Source organism: Equus przewalskii, chromosome 19 (assembly GCF_037783145.1).
Source record: "Equus przewalskii isolate Varuska chromosome 19, EquPr2, whole genome shotgun sequence".
Classification (NCBI taxonomy): domain Eukaryota; kingdom Metazoa; phylum Chordata; class Mammalia; order Perissodactyla; family Equidae; genus Equus; species Equus przewalskii.
Genome location: NC_091849.1, coordinates 17,973,539 through 17,993,855, shown reverse-complemented (window position 1 = coordinate 17,993,855; position 20,317 = coordinate 17,973,539). Strand labels below are relative to the sequence as shown.

General features: G+C 39.6%; 1 long non-coding RNA gene across 5 annotated transcripts in view; it reads right to left on the bottom strand.

Moving 5' to 3' along the window:
* The window catches only part of LOC139077270 (uncharacterized), a 271,627-nt gene extending 252,021 nt beyond the window's left edge, over positions 1 to 19,606 (bottom strand). For all 5 annotated transcript variants that reach the window (XR_011529630.1, XR_011529632.1, XR_011529631.1 and 2 more), the window contains exon 1: positions 19,383 to 19,606. This is a non-coding gene — a long non-coding RNA (uncharacterized lncRNA). The remainder of the gene's footprint in view (positions 1 to 19,382) is intronic.
* Between the last annotated feature and the right edge of the window lie 711 nt (positions 19,607 to 20,317).

Below are 20,317 nucleotides of genomic sequence, written 5' to 3'. Positions count from 1 at the left end.
TACAATCTGGTATTTGTTAAGGTTTTTTGCACCATCATTAATTCATGTTTGGGAAAGCTAGCAATAAGTTGTTTTCTAAACATGGGAGAAGGGAAATAAAATTTTTAAATTATGAGAAATATAAAGTCATACCAAATAAGTTACTTCAGTTAAATGTCACGTGAATTGTATGTCATTTCCATTTATATTTCATTGGTCAAAACAAGTGAAATATGCATACCTAATTCCAAGTGGGCAGAGAAATGTAATTCTACGATATGCCTGAAAGAAGAGAACTGGGATATTTGCAAACAATCCTATTAAATACAACACAGCGCTTCTTGGATTTTAGTGTGCATAAAATTATAGAGAAACTTATTAAAAGGCAGGTACTTGGGTTCCACTGCTAAAGATTCTGATTCATTAAGTCTGAAGTAGGCCCAAGGAACAGAGGTACTTCAGGAGTCCTTCTGGTATTTCTGAGACACATGGCCCAAGGACTTCACAATCAGGACTACTTTTGTTAAAATTTGACTTCCCAAAGGACAGAATTCAAAATTATGTCTTAGGAATTAAGGGTCACCCTAGTTAATTCATCAAATAACTGTTTCCTGATATAACTGTCTAGTACCATAACAGGTGTGAGGCATCATAAGTTGCCAGGCAACATAGAGAAGCAAATGAGAATCCAGAACTGGGTTTGGGGAATTAGCTGCAGAGGCAGAGCCTGAAGAAGTAACCTGCAAAATGCTTTACAGTCTTTTTTGTCTTTATAATCATACTATCATGGAGGGAAAATTGGCCTTATTATTATATTCCCCACCTCCATATTTTACAGATGAAAAAACTAAAGCTCAGAAAGGTTACTCAATTGTCTGAAGACAGACATTTCATCTTGGTACCAAGATGTTCTAATTTCAGGACAATGTTGCTAAATGACAAATAAAGAGAAGATCAGAAGTAAATATATGCTACATTTTGAAATGTCTATACCATACATAGTGAATATCTTGTCTGAGTTCATCAAGGGGCCATGCCTTTTTTATTTTTTACATTTATTCATATCACAGGATCTGGAACACATATGGTGCTCAATAAACATTTCTTGACTGAAGAACTCTATCATTATAATACAAAATATGGGTAACAGACCCAATTGACTTTCCATAAAGAATGGGTGGTGAATAGTGATAGAACTTTTTTTCAGTAGAACTGAAACAACCAAAGAAAGACTATTTTAGTAAGATATTAATCTCTCCATTCTCCTTCTCCCTAGAAGTTCTCTGAAATCTGTCAACAGAGTTTGTTTACTCAATACCACATCTTTGTTGCCTTCAAGTATTGCGATGTTTGAATGTTTACCGCTCAAATCCAGCATAAAAGTGTTTTCTTTTTTAGGTAAGATCAGGCAAAGAGGTACTGAATGAATAACACTTGATTGGGAATGGTAAATAACCATGTAATTAAACTGTAAACACTGTGTGTGGTGATTTTAATGTAATTTGAGGACTTGTAAATTACATGGTCACAAAATGGCACTCGGGCTTGTGCTTTACAAAAATATCCATGTTTGTATGAGATTAATTAGTGCAGTTTGCATAAAGATGTTGAGTAAAACACTTTCAGAACATTCTCATTTCTAAGGTTTTCTTATTTATAAGGCCTTCTAGAGGTTTTCTTTTTTTCCTCTCTCTAGTCTTCAAGAAATTATCATCATTGTCCACAGATTTTTATAGCTGGGAATTGATCTGGACTCAGTAAACAGTTTACGGGCTTCAGTTGCGCTCATAAACAAGTTTTATTTAGTTCTTGAAACGGGTTGGCCACTTTAGAAACTGATCACATAGTTGCTTCTTTGGTTCTATGTATAGATGATGCCCAAATGGGGCTTCTTCATTGTTGGAGCGGTTCATGTGCATTGTTCTATAAATCACAGACACAAAAGCCCCAGGAAAATAACCATAGCAGAGTAGCTGTTAAGTGTCCTTACACCATGGAAGATTCTACCTAGCAAGTGTCTTCTTTTGCTGTGTGCAGTGGTAACTGTAGGAGATCCAAGATGACCCTACCATCTGAGGCAGACTTCATATTTTTCCAACTCTGGGAAATTCTTTCAAACTCAGACTAAAGCTATCAGGCTGCCATTAGGTATCCTCATAGGTTTATGTGAAGTGAAACAATGATGGTGGTGATGATGATGTATAATTTTTATTGATGACTATTTGCCAGATGCTCTGCTAAGCACTTTATAAGCATTATGTCATTTAATTTAACTTAATGCTACTACGTTAACACTATTCTCACTCTACACATAAGAAAACCAAAATGGAAAAAGGTTAAGTAACTTGTCCAAGATCACACAGCTATGCAGTGACAGGATTGAGGACCAGACTTGGTTTGTCTGACTCCAAATTCCTTGCTCTTGACTTCTTTGTCACGTTGCATTAGTAGATTAGGGCTAAGAATCCCTTGAAACCTTGTCTTCAGCCCAGTTTGAAATCTTTTTGCATTAAAGGCTTGATATCTTAAGTGGATTAATTTTTTAGCCAGAAATTGAGTTACCTAAGAGACAAGAAGGCATGGCTACTGAATTGTACATCTCGTACATAAAAGGGTTAACATTCCCAATTTGGAGGAGAGCTGTGTAACTGGTGTGGTCTGCTTGTATCTTACATAGATTTCGGCTATATCAGAAATATCCCAGGCTGTTGTAAGAAGGCTGGTTACTTACCTTTAAGAGAGTTGGGGGAGGGAGTACATGACGTCACGAGAGAGTCTGGTACGCTACCACAAACCACCTCCAGAGATCCACGATATACAGAAAGACATTCGACAGAGGGGAAGGGGGTATACAATGAGTGATGGCTGGAATGCCTGTTCATATCATCTGGGAATGATCCTAAATTATCATGTGGTCATGAAACACAAAGGTAGGTAAGGAGAAGCAGTATTGGCTGTGGTCCCTGCTTTGGTGTACTGGATATCTTGTCATTTCACCCAAACATTCCGTTTTTCATCATGATGACTACCTTTTAAGCTTGATCTGAAGCAGATATTAATTTCTAAATGCCTGATTATTAATGAATTGCAAAAAAAAAGACATGCAGTGCCAGATTTCAATAAACCAAAATAATCACAATGCATTAAAGCAAACAAATAATTGAACCTAGCCAGATGTATTTTAAGAGAATATCAAAGAGCTTAAGCAGGCCACAGATTTGCCATTTCATCCATTTATCCAGCATTTTGAACATCAACTGGATGTCAGGCATTGTGTTAGGTACTGAGAGCACAAACATGAATAAAATATAAACCCAAGTTGTGTCAAGAGAGAACTGCATATTAATTTTGGTTCAGCAGTGACTATTACTCACATAACATATTGCATGGTCATAAATTTCAACAAGTTGGGAACAATATGTGAGCACAATTTTTTAGCACAGGTGGAGCTAATTATAGAGGGTTATTTTGATTTGGATGGCAATATTACCCGCCCTTTCTCTGATCATCAAACTTCTGTACAAGATTCAACATACTTTCACCTCCCACATATTGTTGGTTATTAAGTCCAGCTGCTTCCTTCTCTGTAACACACTTAAAAATACTCTTCCTTTTTTAGGCTTTACCACCGCATCTTTTTTCTAGGCCCCACTGACCTTGTCCTATCAAACCCATAGCTGATAAAACATTATCACAATGTGCAAAATTCCAGTTTTCTCCAATTTTGTAACTGTGAATATGCCAAAGTAGAGTTTTGGTCTCTCCTTTTGCTTTTAGTCAGTGAACCTGTCACCTTTTTTACTTTAAATTCCAAAGAAAAGTATCACTTTTCAATACGGTACAAACACTTAGCTTTTGCTCACTGAAGCAAAATTTTCGAGTATTTGATTCTTTCTCCGATTACTGTACTCCTAGGTAAATTAAATGTCACCGTGAGGGATAGCTTCAGCCACTTCTGTGGCGGGCTTTATTTAATCCAAAGAAGTCATCAGGGAACAGCCAGCACAGCAAAACATGCACGACGAAGTAGGCTTTCCATCACATGCCAAAGACTTTCCACCAGCATTAAGGCTGGCTTGCAGGCTTTTCTCCTGGTGTGTGTGCCCTGTCCCACCAGAAATTCCAAAGAAGAGCTAAAAATATTCAATGGATTTTAGAAACAGGACTGAGTAAAATGCTACCTCCAGGTATTCCACAACGGAAACTATCCAAATGATGACACCAAATGAAGCAAGCAGCACATTTTTTAAAACTCCATTTATTTCACAATAAAGCAAAGTGCCACATTTTCTTAGACTTTTAAAAATTAAAGAGAAGAGCAAAAAGACCAGAAACCTGGAGACTAAATGGGATGTCAGAAAAAATGTAGGAAGGGAAAGAGGAATGCTCTTCTCCTTAAAATTCTCCGATGGGATGGGACTGCCTTTCAGAATTATTATCCCTTTTCTACTGTACTCCCCCACCCCTCACCACAGGATCAGTTGCCAGCTAGAGGAGACCCCAGCTGGTTCTCCCTGAGAATTCAGGTAGTACACCTGTGCATTCCAGCCGAACTGAAGTCTGAGCATAGTTTGGACTTGTTAGCGCTCGAGCCAACACCAGGATCCCTTTGTGTGGGTAGGAGCTCAGATCACCTCCAGGTGTGTGTGAGAGATTAGCTCATCAGCAGAATATAAATAGAGCTGCTCATCAATCCTCCCCATTCTCCTCCTTCAGCCTCACACTCCTGGGGTATGTATTAGAGGGAAAGATACGTCATCTGCAAAGTTTTCCAGGTTCATTTTTAAGAAAGACAGGTTTTCAGTGAAACATAGTCTGCCTAGAGCAAGTTCCCACATTTGTCACAGCCACAGGCAGCTGCACAGAGGGGCACACGCTGGGAAGAAAGGGATCCAGACCCCCATGAGGCTGCAAGTTCTTCCTGGGTCATTCTCTAACCTGGTCTCCTTCATGGCTCATTACTTAGGACCAGAGAGTTTGAAATTAAGTGAATTAAAAATAGGTAATGGGCCCTCAGTTGAAAATATTCTCAAGGAAAAAAAATTACTGATGAAGTAATAGGCCACTTTACCTACTGCTACTTCCTGAAGAAATGTGGGGGGCATAAACAAGAAAATATCAGAACTTCTCTCACTGGAAAGCCAAAGCATAAAATACACAAATCTGGGATATTTTTTGACAGAAAAGGTCTAATAGTTTTTATCCATCAGTTTGTAGATCTATCACACACATATCTCTGCATAAATTTCAGAATATTATGGTATCGAAGATTCGCCATAGAAATCCTAGAATGTTAGATCCTGAAGGGCCTTTAGGGTTTACCTGTTGAGAGATGAAGAAGTTGATGACTAGAACTGAAGTGACTTATATTTGTAGGAAATTCTCTTCCTACAAACATAAGCTCTTGGAACTTTGGTATGAAGAGAAATTCCAAGGTTTGGGAGGAAAGCAGTGTGTTTTGAAATTGACTTTGTTCAAAACACTTAGTGTAATTCAATGATCCATGAAGGAGAGCCATATCTGGGAACATAACCAAGTTCTCCCATCAAACAAACTGGAGATGCAATCTGGTCTGTTGACACTAAAGGAATATACCACTTTTTCCACTGTGAGCAAAATTAGACCATTTTTGAAGCAAAATTAGACTCTCAGGCAGCATGATCTAGTCAGAATAGACCCAGATTCTTACCAGCTGCTGCTTGTGTTATTGCCATCCCTGGGCCAATAAGAGAGCATACTGCTGAATTTGAAATGCTCCTTGTCCGTCTCTGGACTGCTATTTTGGCCACTCTGAGGATAGATAGCTGATTTTGAAAATGCTTTACATCAAAACGAATCTCACATTAGTATGCACTTCGTGTTCATAACTATGTTACCCTAAGTAGATTTTTAATATTTTATTATAATTAGTACATGTAGCTTTACGCCCCTCTCAAATCTAAACTTTCTTTTATTAACCCCAGCTGTTCTCTGATTCTGTAACAAAATTAACTCATCAGGGAAAGTAATAAACTAATCAACCAACTAGTATTTATTGGGCACTTATTGCTGGTCATGCCAGACCTCTCCAAGATCAGGCTTTCTGATATCTCCAGGCAGATTCCTACCACCACTGCCCCAGAGAATTACAGGGATGAACAAACGAGCTCTATGAGACCAGGTCCTGGGTCTTCCCAAGTGCTTGGCACATTGCAGCCACTCAATGAATATTTGACCAATGAGTTAAGACTTGAGATTTGGCTTCAAATTCTCCTCTATACTAATTCAGCAGTGAGCCGGTAGGAATAATATATGAATATCAAAGCCCATCTATCTTTCTCTAGCTCAAAACTTAGATTAGAAACAAGTCTGAACATCTAGTATGCAACACATTCACCTGGGCCCCATCTTGGTCCCCATAGGTTCTTCCATCTTACCCTTCAGTGAGTGAAGGAAGATAAAATCGATTGTCTTTATTTCTGCAAGATTATTCCTCTCTCCTTATTATAGAGATCTCATACTGGTCCCTGAAGCCTCATTTTGAAATGTGACCCATATCAGAGATTCTCCACCTTCCACTGGCATGGTGTGAACGTGGGTTAAGTGTAAAGACCTTGAACTGTCAGTAATTCTTATCCTAGAGTCCATTAATGGGTTTCAGGAAGCATAGGAGCCTCTGAAATCTTAAGTTCATTGTTTTATTCTGCAATGAGAAGCCATAGCTTCCACTAGATTCTCACACATGCAGCATTAATATCTACTGCCCTACAAGTTACAGTGTGTGCGACCAAGACCAGCTCCATGCTGGAAGAGAGCTAGAATCTGTGTGAAAGAAAACCTGAGATACTACATTCTGACACACTGTGCTTACTCTCTAGTTGGGAAGATAAGACTAATTTGTAAAAACTAGTTCATACATATCACTTTTAAAAAGCATTCTTGAGCTGGCCTGGTGGTGCAGCAGCTAAGTTCGCACATTCTCACATTCTGCTTCATCAGCCTGGGGTTTTCTGGTTAGCTCAGGGCCAGTCTTCCTCAGCAAAAAGAGGAGGATTGGCTGCAGATGTTAGCTCAAGGCTAATCTTTCTCAAAAAACAAAAGTTTACAAAAAAAGTATTCTTCCCTTTATCGGAAAGAATCACCAAGCTTCTCTTTATATTGTGATCTTTTATATCTGGAATATGACCCAAATTATAAAAATATACTTCAGTATACTTCCTAGTAAGACATCTGATACAGGCAAGAACAATGTCTGTCTTGATCTCTGTCTGATACACAGGAGGCACTCAACAATAATTCGTTGACTCAATGAATAAGACAAGGGAAGGAGGTGCATCTGCATTTCTATGATTGCTTGCTTTCAACTTGCTTGTAAAGATGCCACAACAAATAAAGTTCCAGAACTTATTTTCTGCAAAGATCCAATATCAAAATAAGGAGCTAATTCACTAAATTTCACAATTATAGATGGGGAGTTGTTTGCGTTATCCATGGTTGTCCAAAACAATGGTGCTGAGTGTCTTTCAGTAATTTATGGAAGAAATAAAACACATAAAAACAAAAAATAAAAGATGAAGAATGATCAATGATTGAGAAATATCACTACTGCAAAGGGGCTTTGGAAGATCTTAGAATTATATCCATTCTAAACAATGTGGCACTATTGTTTAAAAATATACACAGTACATTGGAACTAGGTTTTTACTCTCTCACTAAACTTAAGTCTAATTCTGAATGTCACAATATAGAAAAACACAGAAAACTTTGAGACCCAACATAAAACAAGCCATAAATGTAATTACATTTTTTGAAACCCCAACAATAGAGAAGAAAGGTTATTGGGCCAGGAAAAAGAAAAGTGAGTAGAGAATTAATAACAAATCTTCAAGTCTGTCAAGATTCTCACTAGAAATTGGTACAAACTTACTCTCCACCGCCAATAATCAGAAAAGAATAGATGGACTAAACAGCAGCATGAGCAAATTAGATGAGATATAAATAAGGCTTATCAGATTGTTAAGTATCTCCTGAAACATCCTATCATAAAGGCAATTGGACAAGTTCCTTTCTAAAGTGCTTTAGAAAAATTTAGAAAATACTGAAAGACTGATTCTTAGTAAGACTGAATTAGTGATTTCTGGTCTCCTCGTTCATCCCAATGGGTTTTTAGCCTAATAGAACCAGAGAAGGAATAAAATACTCTCCAGTAAATGGATAATTTCTTTTTTTGGCCTCACTGCTATGTTCCTTTAGGATATATGGCAATAGTTGAAAGAATTTAATACAAAAACAATCTGCTGATCACTCAAAGACAGATCCCATAGGCATCAGCAGTGAAAACCTGATTTCTTATTTCTAAAATGTGGCCCAAATAGCTTATCTGGTTTTCTGTGTGTGTGATCATTGTATTTCCGAGATTAGAGGTTCATTGCTGCAAAAGGCAATTAATTGAATGATGAGTCTGTGCTAATGTGCCTGCCTGTGTGGACAGCGGAGATAACTTAATATGCATCTAATGTCACTATTAATTTATTTATCATCTCCTCCATTTAATTTTGGAAGCACAATCATTTCTGAATCAATGGTCAAACACTTGAGAAAATGTTTTCTAACAATTTTATGAGGGAATAAAGTTAATTGTACCTAAAACTATTTAACTGGTTAAGTTAAATGAACTTTATTCAATATACTATAAGGCTTTTAATATACTTTGGTCACTTAAGGACTGCATTTACAATAGTCTATTTTTATAAAGTGTTAGTCCATTTGCCATTACCACCATGCCTTTTCTTTTGCATTTTAAGCCAGGTAAGAATTTCACAGAATGTAGTATTTAGAGTTCTTGTTATGGAAGATGTTTAAATCAGCCTCACTATTCAAGTAAAACTATCTCACTTTTAAATTCTTGTACAAGGAAGAGACATGTACAGGATTTGACAAGACTGCAGCGTATGCGCTTTACTAAGGTACTGTAGAGTTTGATAATCACATGACCTTGGTGGGCCTTTTTTCCGTAGACCTAAGGGCTATTATTCTGATCCATGTCTATATCCTACAGATTACAGGGGAAAGGCTGTGGGTAAGGTGTCAAAGTGTCTTTCTCCTTGGCTGGGGAGACCAAGGCTTGGGTGTTTTTTTCTTCTTACAGTCTCACTGCTTCCCTTGCTATTCTTGCCTCAAAACATTCAAATTGTATGGTTTTTCCATTTTGGGTACCAAAAGTTTAAGTGTATGGCCTCCCTAACTCAAAAAATAAATTTTTTAAAATGTTTTATTTGCTAATCCACTTTCTACACTTTGACCCTATTCATTTTTTCGATCTAGACTTTGGATTTAACATAACTGCATTTAACTAATTATTGGTCATCTAATATAAGCTTAGCTCTGTCTTATTTCTGTGATAGATGCAGAAGAAAATTGCTTAAAAATATATAGTCTCATGAGAATTACGTTAAGTGCTATATTAAAAAAATTAGTAGATTTTATTTTTTAGCAGTTTCAGGTTTACAAAAAAATTGAGCAAAAAGCACAGAGTTCTTATAACACCTCCTCACACACAACCCACCCCCCCAACTTTATCACTAATTGGATTATTTTGGACTATTTCCTCTTTTCTCAGTCTCCGGATATGCCATCCTCTATCTGCTGTCTCAGCTGATGATGTTGCTTCCTACTTCATTAGAAATCATTGAAGCAATCAGAAGAACTTCTCCAACTAAGCAGCATGTGTGTCTGCATACTATCCATTCCTGCCAGTTGTGATAGATGAACTAGCCATTATCTTATCTAAATTCCCTCCATTGTTCACTAGATCCCATCCTCTCACCCGCATGGGGACAGTCTTCCAGCTATTCTCCCTCTCTCTTCCATACCATTGATTTTTTTTTCTGCTCTTAGACTATTTTCATTGATATACAAATCAGTTCTTATCTTAAAAGAAAGCAAAACGTTCTCTTCTCCACCTGGGATGGTTAATTTTATGTGTCAGTTTGTCTAGTCCACAGTACCCAGTTTTTGGTCAAACTCTAGTCTACATGTTGCTGTAAAGATATTTTTTAGATATCATCAACATTTAAATCAGTAGATTTTAAGAAAAGCAGATTACCCTCCACAATGTGGGTGGGCCTCCTCTAATGTTTGCCTTAAGAGAAAAGACTGAGATACCCTGAGAAAAAGAATTTTGCCTCCAGACTGTCTTCGGACTCAGGCTGCAACTTCAACTCTTCTCTGGGTCTCCAGCTGCCAGCTCTGTTTCTCTGGATACCTCTGTCTAATATATTGTCCATCTCCCTCCCACGACCACTCTACCATTCAATTTCTTTGCTTCCCATTTGCAGCAAAACTTCCAGAAATGATTGTACATTCTTGTTGCCTCCAAGTTGTTTCTTCTGATTTTCTCCTCAACCTATCTCAGTTAGGCTTTCATCCCCATCACTCCACTAAACTTTTCTCCTCAAGGTTCCCAATAACCTCCTCACTGCTAAAGTAGTTGATCGATCTTTGTCTTCCTTGATGTACTTTACGTAGTCATCTATCACTTTTCTCATTACTTTTCCTTCCATTGGCTTCCAGGAGCCCATGCCCTCCTGAATTTACTCTTACCTTATGGCTACCCCATTTTGGTCACCATTGATGATTCTTTCTCTCTCCTTAACCTCTTAAGGTTGGCTTTCCTTGTGGCTCAGTTCTTGTTCCTCTTTTCCACTCATTCCCATAGTGATATTATTCAGTCCCATGGCATTAAATGGTATCTACCTCCTTGGGATTCCCAAATGTTTATGACCAGGTCAGATTTCTCCAAACTCCAGAACTGTATACCCAACTGTCTACTCAACATCTTCACTTGGATATAATAGGTATCTCAAATCAAACAAGTCCCAAAGAACACCCAGGCCCAACCTTCAAAACCTGCTCCACTTGCCACTTTTCCTATCTCAACTGATGGCAGCTTTATTCTTCCAATTGCTCAGGAAAAATCCTAGGAGCAATCCTTGCCTGCTCTTTCTCCCACTCTCCTACGTTCAACCTAGTAGGAAATCCTGCTGCCTCTATCTTCAAGATATATTCGCTTCTTACCACATCCCCTGCTATCCTTCTGGTCCTTGCCACCATCATTTTTCACCTATATTATTGCAATGGCATCCTGACAGGTCTTTCTTGCCCCTATACTGACTAGTCTCATAGCAGCCCTAGGGTCTTTTAACAGGTACATCAGCTCACATCCTCAAAACCTTGCAGTGGTTTCTTACTTTATTCAAAGTAATAGCCAGCCCACATATAGTAGCCCACAGAGACCTGCACAACCTGACCCACCACACCTCTCTAACCTCCTCTCCTACTACTCTCTCTCTTGCTCCCTCCATTCTAGCCACAGTGATCTCCTTATGTTAACCTCGTATATCAGACATGATCATGCCTTTGGGCCTATATTCGTTTTCGATCACTGCCATAACAAACTACCATAAACTTATTGTCCAAAAACAACACAAATGTGTTATATTATAGCTCTAGAGATCAGAAATCTGAAATGGGTGTCACTGGGCTAAAATCAAGGTGTCTATATGACTGTTTTCTCTTCTAGAGACTCTCGGGGAAGCCTACGTCCTTGCCTTTCCAGTTTCTAGAGGCCACCCACATTCCTTGGTTCATGGCCCCTTCCTCCATCTTCAAAACTAGCAACATTAAATCTCTCTTTCTTCTGTAGTCTCATCTTTCTCCAACTCTCCCCTTCTGCCTCCCTCTCGTTTCCTCTTCTGCCTCCCTCTTCCATTTTCAAGGACGCTTGTGATTGCATTGAACCCACCTGGATAATGCAGGATTCTTTCCCCATCTCAAGGTCATCTGATTAGCAACTTTAATCCATCTGCTACCTTAATTCCCCTTTGCCGTGTAACCTAACATATTCACAGGTTAGGATGTAGACCTCTTTTGGAGAAGGGAGGTATTCTGTCTACCACTGGGCCTTTGCTGCCTGGAATGTTTCTCCTCTTGACTAATTCCCTCATCTTCAGGTCTTTGATCAGGCCTCGTTTTCTCCATGAGGCCTGTTTTGACTATCCTCTTGAATCTTTTGATATGACACCAGCCCCACCATCCGTACATCTGATTCCCCTTTTGCTGTGTCTTAGCTCAGTTTCCTTCGAAGCAGAATCTAAGGCAGAGGCTCTTGTGCAAGTGACATAATGAGGGAGTATTTTCAGATAAAACTTTTAGAAGAGAGAGGAAACAGGATGGAGTGAGGAAGAAACTAGGTGGAGATGTGGGTTCAGCTGAAGGACCCTGGCCTGAATCCCTGGCAGGTCTAATCTAGAGTATAAATGACACCACAGAGTCAGACCATCTTGGGTACGATGATACACCAGTATCAGCCAATGACTGCCTGCAGGCCAGCCCCCCACCCTGAAGTAAGAGGATGCATAACCTCCTAGGCATATCTGGGGAAGGCAGCTCCATTGGCTGTGAACAATGCTCTTGAGAAGGGTGCAGCTAGTGCTCAGTGCAGCTGGTGAGATGGATGCAGTGGCCTAGTAGAGGGAATCTGGGGAGTGCACCTACTTCACTTTATCCTGCTTTACTTTTTCTTTCTTACGTAGGACTTATCACCGTTACATACTGTGTTTGTTGATTATGCATCACATTTTAGTTTCTATTGCCTGTCTCCTCCCATAGTGTATAATCTCCATGGAGTCAAAGATTGTTTTGCTCACTGGTGTATCCCAAGCATCTGGAACAGAGCATGGTACATAGTAGGTATTGAATAAATATTTGTCTAATTAAATTTACCTTTGCTCATTGGGATCTTGCTGTGTAGCAATTTTATATGTTTTACCATATTCCATTTCTCTTAATTCTGCCTATCTTAAAAGAACCAGTGGCAGTGGTGTCTTCTTTTCCTGCATTTACAGAGCTTTTGGGCCATACTATGTCTTGTACCCACATGTACCCATGTCAGTCAGGAGACCATGGTGCCAACTGACCAAATACCTCAATCTCTCAGGATGAAGATATTTTGTTAAGTTCACCAAGATCCAAGACATAGGCCTCTGCTTTTCAGACCTAGAAACGAAATTTTATCAGGGTACTCAAAGTTGATTGACTCAGGGGTGCTAATGGAGACTAACAAAATTCATAAAAGGTAGCACTGTATGAACCCCAATGTTAACAGAGTATTGTTAGCTTACAATAGGTGTACTTTCTCGTGAATTAGGTAGTCTAGCTCCCTCCAGAGTATGTGCAAAGCCAGGTGAATTTGCTTGGCACATTAGTCAGGATTAGGTTTGGCTATGAGTAACCTAATATAAAGGCTACACAAGATCATTTCCTTTCTGTCCCACATAAAAGGGACGCCATTAGAAGAAATGTAATTCAGGGTTGGACCTGAAGCTGCCGCACAAAGTCCTTAGGGAGCCCAGCTCTTTCAACACATCACTCACTACTCCTAGGTGTGGCCCACACCCTCCTAGTCTTTGAGGATGTCAGCCCATCCGCATCCCAGGCAGCATGAGGAGGAAGGGGAGAAGAGATGGTACAAACACCGTGAACAGCTTTATTTTTAAGGATTTTCCTGGAAGCTGCCACATGAAAATTCCCACTTACATCATGATGTCCACAACTTTGTCACCCTATAAGATTGAAAGAGAGGATGAGAGAAATTACTTTTATTCTAGATGACCACGTGCATGGCCAGAAATACTATTACCATAGAGGAAGAAGAGAACGGATGTTTAGGGACAATTAGCAGTTTCTTCTAAAATGTGTGTATAAGCATTGCAAAGCACTGCAAAGGGATAAGGACTGCTTCACCCAGGTCCTTGTGAAGTAGGGCAAAACATCCCTGCCCGTGACTCATCCCACCCCTTTAGTGCCCTAACCGTCAATCTCACTGTCCCCTGAACAGTGCTGGGTAAACACTGCCCATGTTTATTTCCTTAATTCCCTTCTTTCCAGGTTCCTTGCAAATAGCACCTTCTTCCATTAGTCTCTTTCCATACTGGGTATATTACAATTGAATAGATTTCAAACAGAGTCAGCTTCATAGGGGGGCCAGCAGGGCAGTCATACAGAGCCCCATATTCAGAAGGGTCCACACTTGATGTTTAATGCTCTGTAGTCATCATCTTGAAATCCTTAATAACGTTATCTTTGAATTTGTAAGTGAAGCCCAATGGAACAGTGGAGCATGCCCCGGGTCTTGGAGCCTTAGCTCACTTGTGGTCCCACCTCATGCTGCCTCCAGGGAACAGATTCTCTGGCACCTGCTCACTCTCTTGCCTCCTGGTGCCCAGGCTCCCACTGGCTCCCTCTCCATGCGTCTGCCCAATGACCACTGCCAACCCCCATTTCTTGGCACCCAGGGCCCCACCCAGCTTTTCCATCCTGGCCCTCACCCTGCTCTTCTTCCAGGAGAGGCCTCTGCACAGGGACAGTTTCAGGGCAGGACACAGTAGCTGCCTTGTGCATTAGGTGGGTGATTTGATGGCGGTGAGCCTCTCACTCACCCCAATCCAGGTACCAAGTGTGTGACGGTATGAAGGTTGCAATCCTTTGAGGGTCACCTGTCCACTGTGGTTGAGGCGGCTGGGCAGTGAGGAGGGGAGATTGATTTCCCCATGCCCGGCTGGAGGAGGGTGCGTTGGTCAGGTGGCTAGTGGGACCAGAAATCTGGCTGCCAGTGGGCTGTGTGCTCTCATATGCTGAGTCATGAGGTAGGGTCTTGTGTGAATGCATTCACCCAGTGGGCATCCCTATGCCAAAGGAATAGAACATTAAAAAAGAAAATGGACAGGTCAAGAGAGAAACCATGGAAGAAAGAAACGTGTTGTACATTTTAGTACCTTTAAGTGCACTTTTTTCCCTGCATTTTGAACAAGGAATCCTGCATTTTCATTTTCTTCTGGGCTGGGAAAATTACATAGCTGGCCCTGGTTTCAACTTACTTTATTACCTCACATTCCAATCAGGGCTTGCCAGGATGATCCCAAAATCACCTTTACGGGCATACTGGGTTATCACATAAACTCTTTCAAAGTTTTACAGACAATCTCTTGGATTGCTTCTATAGTTGAAGAATGTAGGCCATTATATTCCTCTCATTTACGTTCAGATAATAACTTCTCTGCCACTCCCATTCATCTATCTGGTATTATAATTATCCATGCATGTGCCTTTAAATCTCCTCAGCACCTAATCAGCACTTCAAACAGAGTAGGTCTGCAATAAATGTGGTTAAATATTTAATGCATGAATGAATCAACCAAGAATGATTGAAGGTTGTTTTTGGCCCTCTCCAGGCAGGAATCAGCTTCAGAAGTGTCTTTCTTCATTTCATGCAACAATTCCAGAAGTAGAACAGTAACTCCTGAGAAGTTTCAGTCTCTGGTCCCAGAGCCGCTGCTTTGTCATCAGCTAGGCACTATGCCCTCACATCTCTCACCAGCTTCAAATCAATGGGCATCACATGGGAACATACACCAAGCCTGAAGAGACTGGGCACTGTCTCTCCTTGATAAAGAGAGCTCTTGTTTATTCACCCAGGCACTTGAGTTTTGCATTCAGAAGACAAAGCAGCAAGCAGGAGCTTGTTGGCAGAAGAATAAGAGCTGCCAGAAGTAAGGAGAGGGGTTCATTCTGTTGTCACTTGCAGCCCATCCCTTGTCTGAAGCATCTTTAGCCTCCTAATTGTCTCCCTCCCCTTTCTGTGTCTGCCTCTCACACGCTGAACACTCCCAGACAGCTTTACAAATTGGCTCTGGAATCGTTAGGCAGTAAAAATTGCATTGAGTCTGAAAAAGACACACTTCTCCTGCCCATGTTTATTAATCAGTTGCTATTTTATGCCTTGTCCTTGTCCACATTATTATGCTCCATGCTTCCCTTGGCGGTATTGAGAAGTAGGCAAAGTTAGTCTTTTCCTTTGCCCTCTACATCCTCGGTTCTGTAGTCTTTCCCTTATTTTAAAAGCCTCTTCCCCCTCTCTTTCTCAGGGGTCTCTGTTCTCCTGAGTCCCTACCAGATTAGTATCCTCATTCATACTACGTTATGATTGACATAATGTATCACTCTTCTTGAGAGTATTTACATCTTAACATACCGTGCTTAGAGAGGGCAATGTCCAAACTAGAGGAATAAAATCTCCAGTTGTATAATTTCAGATCCTGCAGAAGGTGGATGAGTGTAGTATTTCAGGGCAAAGGGATTCCTAGAAGCCGTCAAATCATACTCAGAAGAAGCTGTTCACTATAGATTTCGGAATTATTAGGCCCAATGATTTTCCTGCTTTTGTCACTGAACTAAGAGAACTTTCTTTCTTTCTGCAGCAAATAAACACTTAGCATCCACTACCAACACAGGTGGCCCGGGCAGCTCAAATGGAAAGTGAACAAGAAGAATATTCAAAGAATATTTAAATTGCCCTCCCGGTTTTCTAGATCCTAGTTCCGCGAACTTTTGCGTTTTTTATGACAGCTTCTCGAGAGAAAAGTGAAAACCTTCAAGGACTGATGGAATTACATCTCCCACTTTGCTTCCCATGAGTTGGCAGGTAAATCTGATCACGGCATTCCTATAATGTAAATTGTTCAATGGCTCCCCATGTCCTACAAACTAAAATCTTAACACTTGGGCGTGGATCACAAGACTTTCCTACCCACCAAGACTCCTTTTCTTCTAACCATTCTTTCCTCTCCTCCCTGCTGCATCCTCCCTCGACGACTTGCACGTACAGTGGTGCCACAGTGAGGCTCAGATACTCAGAGGCCCAGGAACATCTTTGGGCCTCCATACATTTTTCCTGGGCTGTTTCCTCTCAAAATACCCTCTATCTAGTAAAATTCTCATAATGCTTTAAGTTTCAGGCAATTTTACATCCCCTTAACCTATGGTCTCATATGCCCATAGGCCTATTATAACACTACATATATCATATTGTAGTTGTTTGCCTTTCTGTCCAACTACTCACAAAACTGTGAGCAACTTGGGCTTTAATGCTTCCATCTTCCCAGTACCTTGCACAGAGCCCGGCACATAGTCGGTATTGAAACTTAGTAGGTATTGAAATTTGATGGGTCATTGAATGAAGTAAGTTAAAACTTTTTGGAAATACTGCTTGCCTCCTTTTATCTTGCAAGTGCAGTGGGAAATTCCCTGTTAGATTCCTAAAATAGGGGTCAGCGAACTACAGTCTGTTTTTATAAATAAAGTTTCATTGGAACGCAGCCACACCCACTCATTTATGTGTAGTCTATGGCCACTTTTGCACTACTACAGCAGAGTTGCAATGGAGGCCCTATGGACTGCAAAGCCTGAAATATTTACTATCTGACCCTTTAAAGAAAAGTTTGCCAACCTCCACCCTAGGTGAGGGAGAAAAAAAGAGAGCAAGAGAGTTCCATGTGAAATAGAGAAAGAGAAGAGAGATTCAGGAGGGGAAACAAGCAATAAGTATGGTTGTGACCTTCAGTTCACACTGCTCTGAAGGGAGATCTGATGTTCAAATGCCCTCTCAGGCTGGAAGTACAAGACTCTTGAGCAAAGACAAGAAAAGCAAGAACAAATTCTCTGCAGGAGCCTGGAACACAAGGGTGTTGTTGTCAACTGTTTACCAAGGCAGAGAGAAGGGCAAAGCTGATTCCAAGAAGTTAGTAAAAGCACTAATGCCTAATAATAATTGCAGCAGAGAGCTTTTCAGGTGCCCCATTAAAAAGAGTGCTTTGTCCTAATAAATACCAGAATAAGAGTCTGTTCTCAGAGCCCCCTTCCTGCACTTTATTCTTAATGAGCCTTCTAATGAGTGCACCATATTTATTTCCTTAAGAGACTCATCACTCCCCATCTCAGCCTGTTATTTAAATATATGGCATGATGTGAAAAGCCTGAAAAAAAGTCCAAGGAATCTTCTCTGTGCTTTTTCCAATGGCCTACATCATCCCTGCAGGACAGAGGAAAGTGTATGGACTGGATTAGTAACACAATGGGTCCTCTACTTTTTACAAGGCTAAAATGACAAAAACTGAGAAGTACTGCCAAACTCAGGGTTGTTTTTCTGATTTTTTTTAAACTCACTTAGAGAATAATGGCTTCCTTCGCTGTTATTTAACTCTTAAAAAGACAAAGCCGTTGGCCCCTCAAAACAGGAGGAATCTGAAATTAGTAGGTTTACCTTAGAACTCAGGATTTACTTATTTTATTTTATTTCATTTTAATAACATTTTGTCTTTTTGTTATTAAAAATAAAAAATACCATAGAAAGAAGGAAATTTCCCAGAACTCTTAAATCATGAGTCATTCTGGGCTATCAAGTTTTCTAAATAGATGCGGATTTATTCTCATTTTTAATGGCAAAGTATTAAAAAAGATTTTTCCCTATAACCAGAAATCATTATCTTAGCTACCTAAAAAAACAAAGAGAAAGGGAAGAACAAAAAAGAAAACTAATTCCTTAATATTACTTAATATCATCAAACATCCAGTTAGTGTTTAAATTTCCCCAATTGTCTCATAATTGTTGGTTAGAATCAATGTGTGTCTTAGCCTCTTTCATTTTATAAATTATCCCTAATCCTATTTTATCCTTTGCAATTTATTTGTTAAAGGAATTGAATTTTCATCCTGTAGGGTTTCCAACATTTTGAATTTGGCTGATTGTATCCTTGTGGCATCCTTTAATATGCTATCTTCTATTTTCTGTAGTTAGAACTGGAAACTTGTAATGTCAAAAAAACTGCCCTCATTCTTTAGAGATGTATACCGATGAAAAGATATAATTTCTGGGATTTGCATCAAACTAATACAGTGAGGGGTGGGGGTATGGAGGGAAGGGCTATAGATGAAACACAATTGAACATATTGGTAATCATTGAAGTTGGGTGATGGGTACATAAATTATCTTATTTTTTTTCTTCAGTGTATTTTTTAAAATTCTCATAATTAAAAAGTTAAATATGTATTTCAGTGGTTTTAGATGAAAATTTAGAAATATCACACATTTTCTATCCTTCCTGAACATTCAATCTTTTCTTGATAACATTTGGTCCTCATTCTAAGTAGTATAGTAAAATAGAGTAAATATCTTAATAAACTAGAAGAACCTTCTAATTATGTTTCAGTATATGGAAGAAATCACACCAAATTCTTGGATTTCTTTTGAAATCCAGGTTTCTACCTACTGAAGAGAATTTTATATGTCTACATTTTTGGCTAATTAAGAAAAGAAATAATAAAACCACTAATCTAAAAATTATTTCCCAAATAGGGACCACTACTAAGAGGTGGGTGAGATTTGTATGAAAATCCATCAGAAGCAGATTCATTTCCTCCAGCTCCAACTTTACACTTGAGATTAGCTAGACCTATTTCTTATTATTTTTTATTGATAACTTGGTAAATTCAGGGCTAGCAAAAGGTGGTGGAAAAAGTCTGAGACTTACCGATCAGCAGACTTGGAGTTATAGTTGAGTTTTCTTTTCATCTCGGTCTGTGACTGAGACTAATGGGAGTCAGAATTGTCTGGGCACAGAAGCTTCCAGTTCCTATTCTGACTCAGACAAGGGAAATGTACCAGTGCTGGAGCTGGAAGTAGGGGTTATATTGATTTAGGGGGACAAAAGCTCACAATTCTAGCTACCTCTCCTTGTAGGAGCCTATTAACAATGGTTTCAACAGAGTGGAACCTCTTTATAAATAAATCCGAGAGTTAGCAATTGTTTCCTTTCCACCACTTGGACTCCAAGAAAACCAGGGAATAGCCCATTTGCTAAGAGGCACGGATGACTGCTGCTAGGCTCAGGGCAGTCCTGTGCCTCAGAGACTGAATCTTACACTTGCTAGTGACTTCTCCAGGATGATCATTTTCCTGATTCCCTTCTTGACTGCTAATGCCCCAGCAGCCTCCCTTCAGATCTGACCCCTCCCCAGCTCAGTGCAGCTTCAGGTGCTTCCATTGGAGGGACACAGTGCTCAGTCTGCAGCTTTGATTTTGGAAGTTAACCTGTCCTCCCGTGACCAATGAGCATTCTGTCCTGAATCCCACATCCCTTAATAATGTGAGACAGTGTGTCTTAAAATCAATTTTAGTTCCTTCTAACATACTCTTAGAACCTATTCTTGTCTTAATTAATTTAGAAGTGTTATTAAATGTCCACGTTGCTCATACTTTTACCTTTAAATTTTGACTGTGGCATTATTCCTCTCTGTTATCAATAAATATTGTCAAGTTCACATAAAATTATTTAACCCAATTATAAACATTACTGAAGGTATTATGAAAAGCTATCACTAATTCAATTTGCAACTAGACAATATCTTGCTCTCTTCCATAATTTCTTCTTTAATTCACCTCTGTCTTTCTGGGACTCTGGAATAT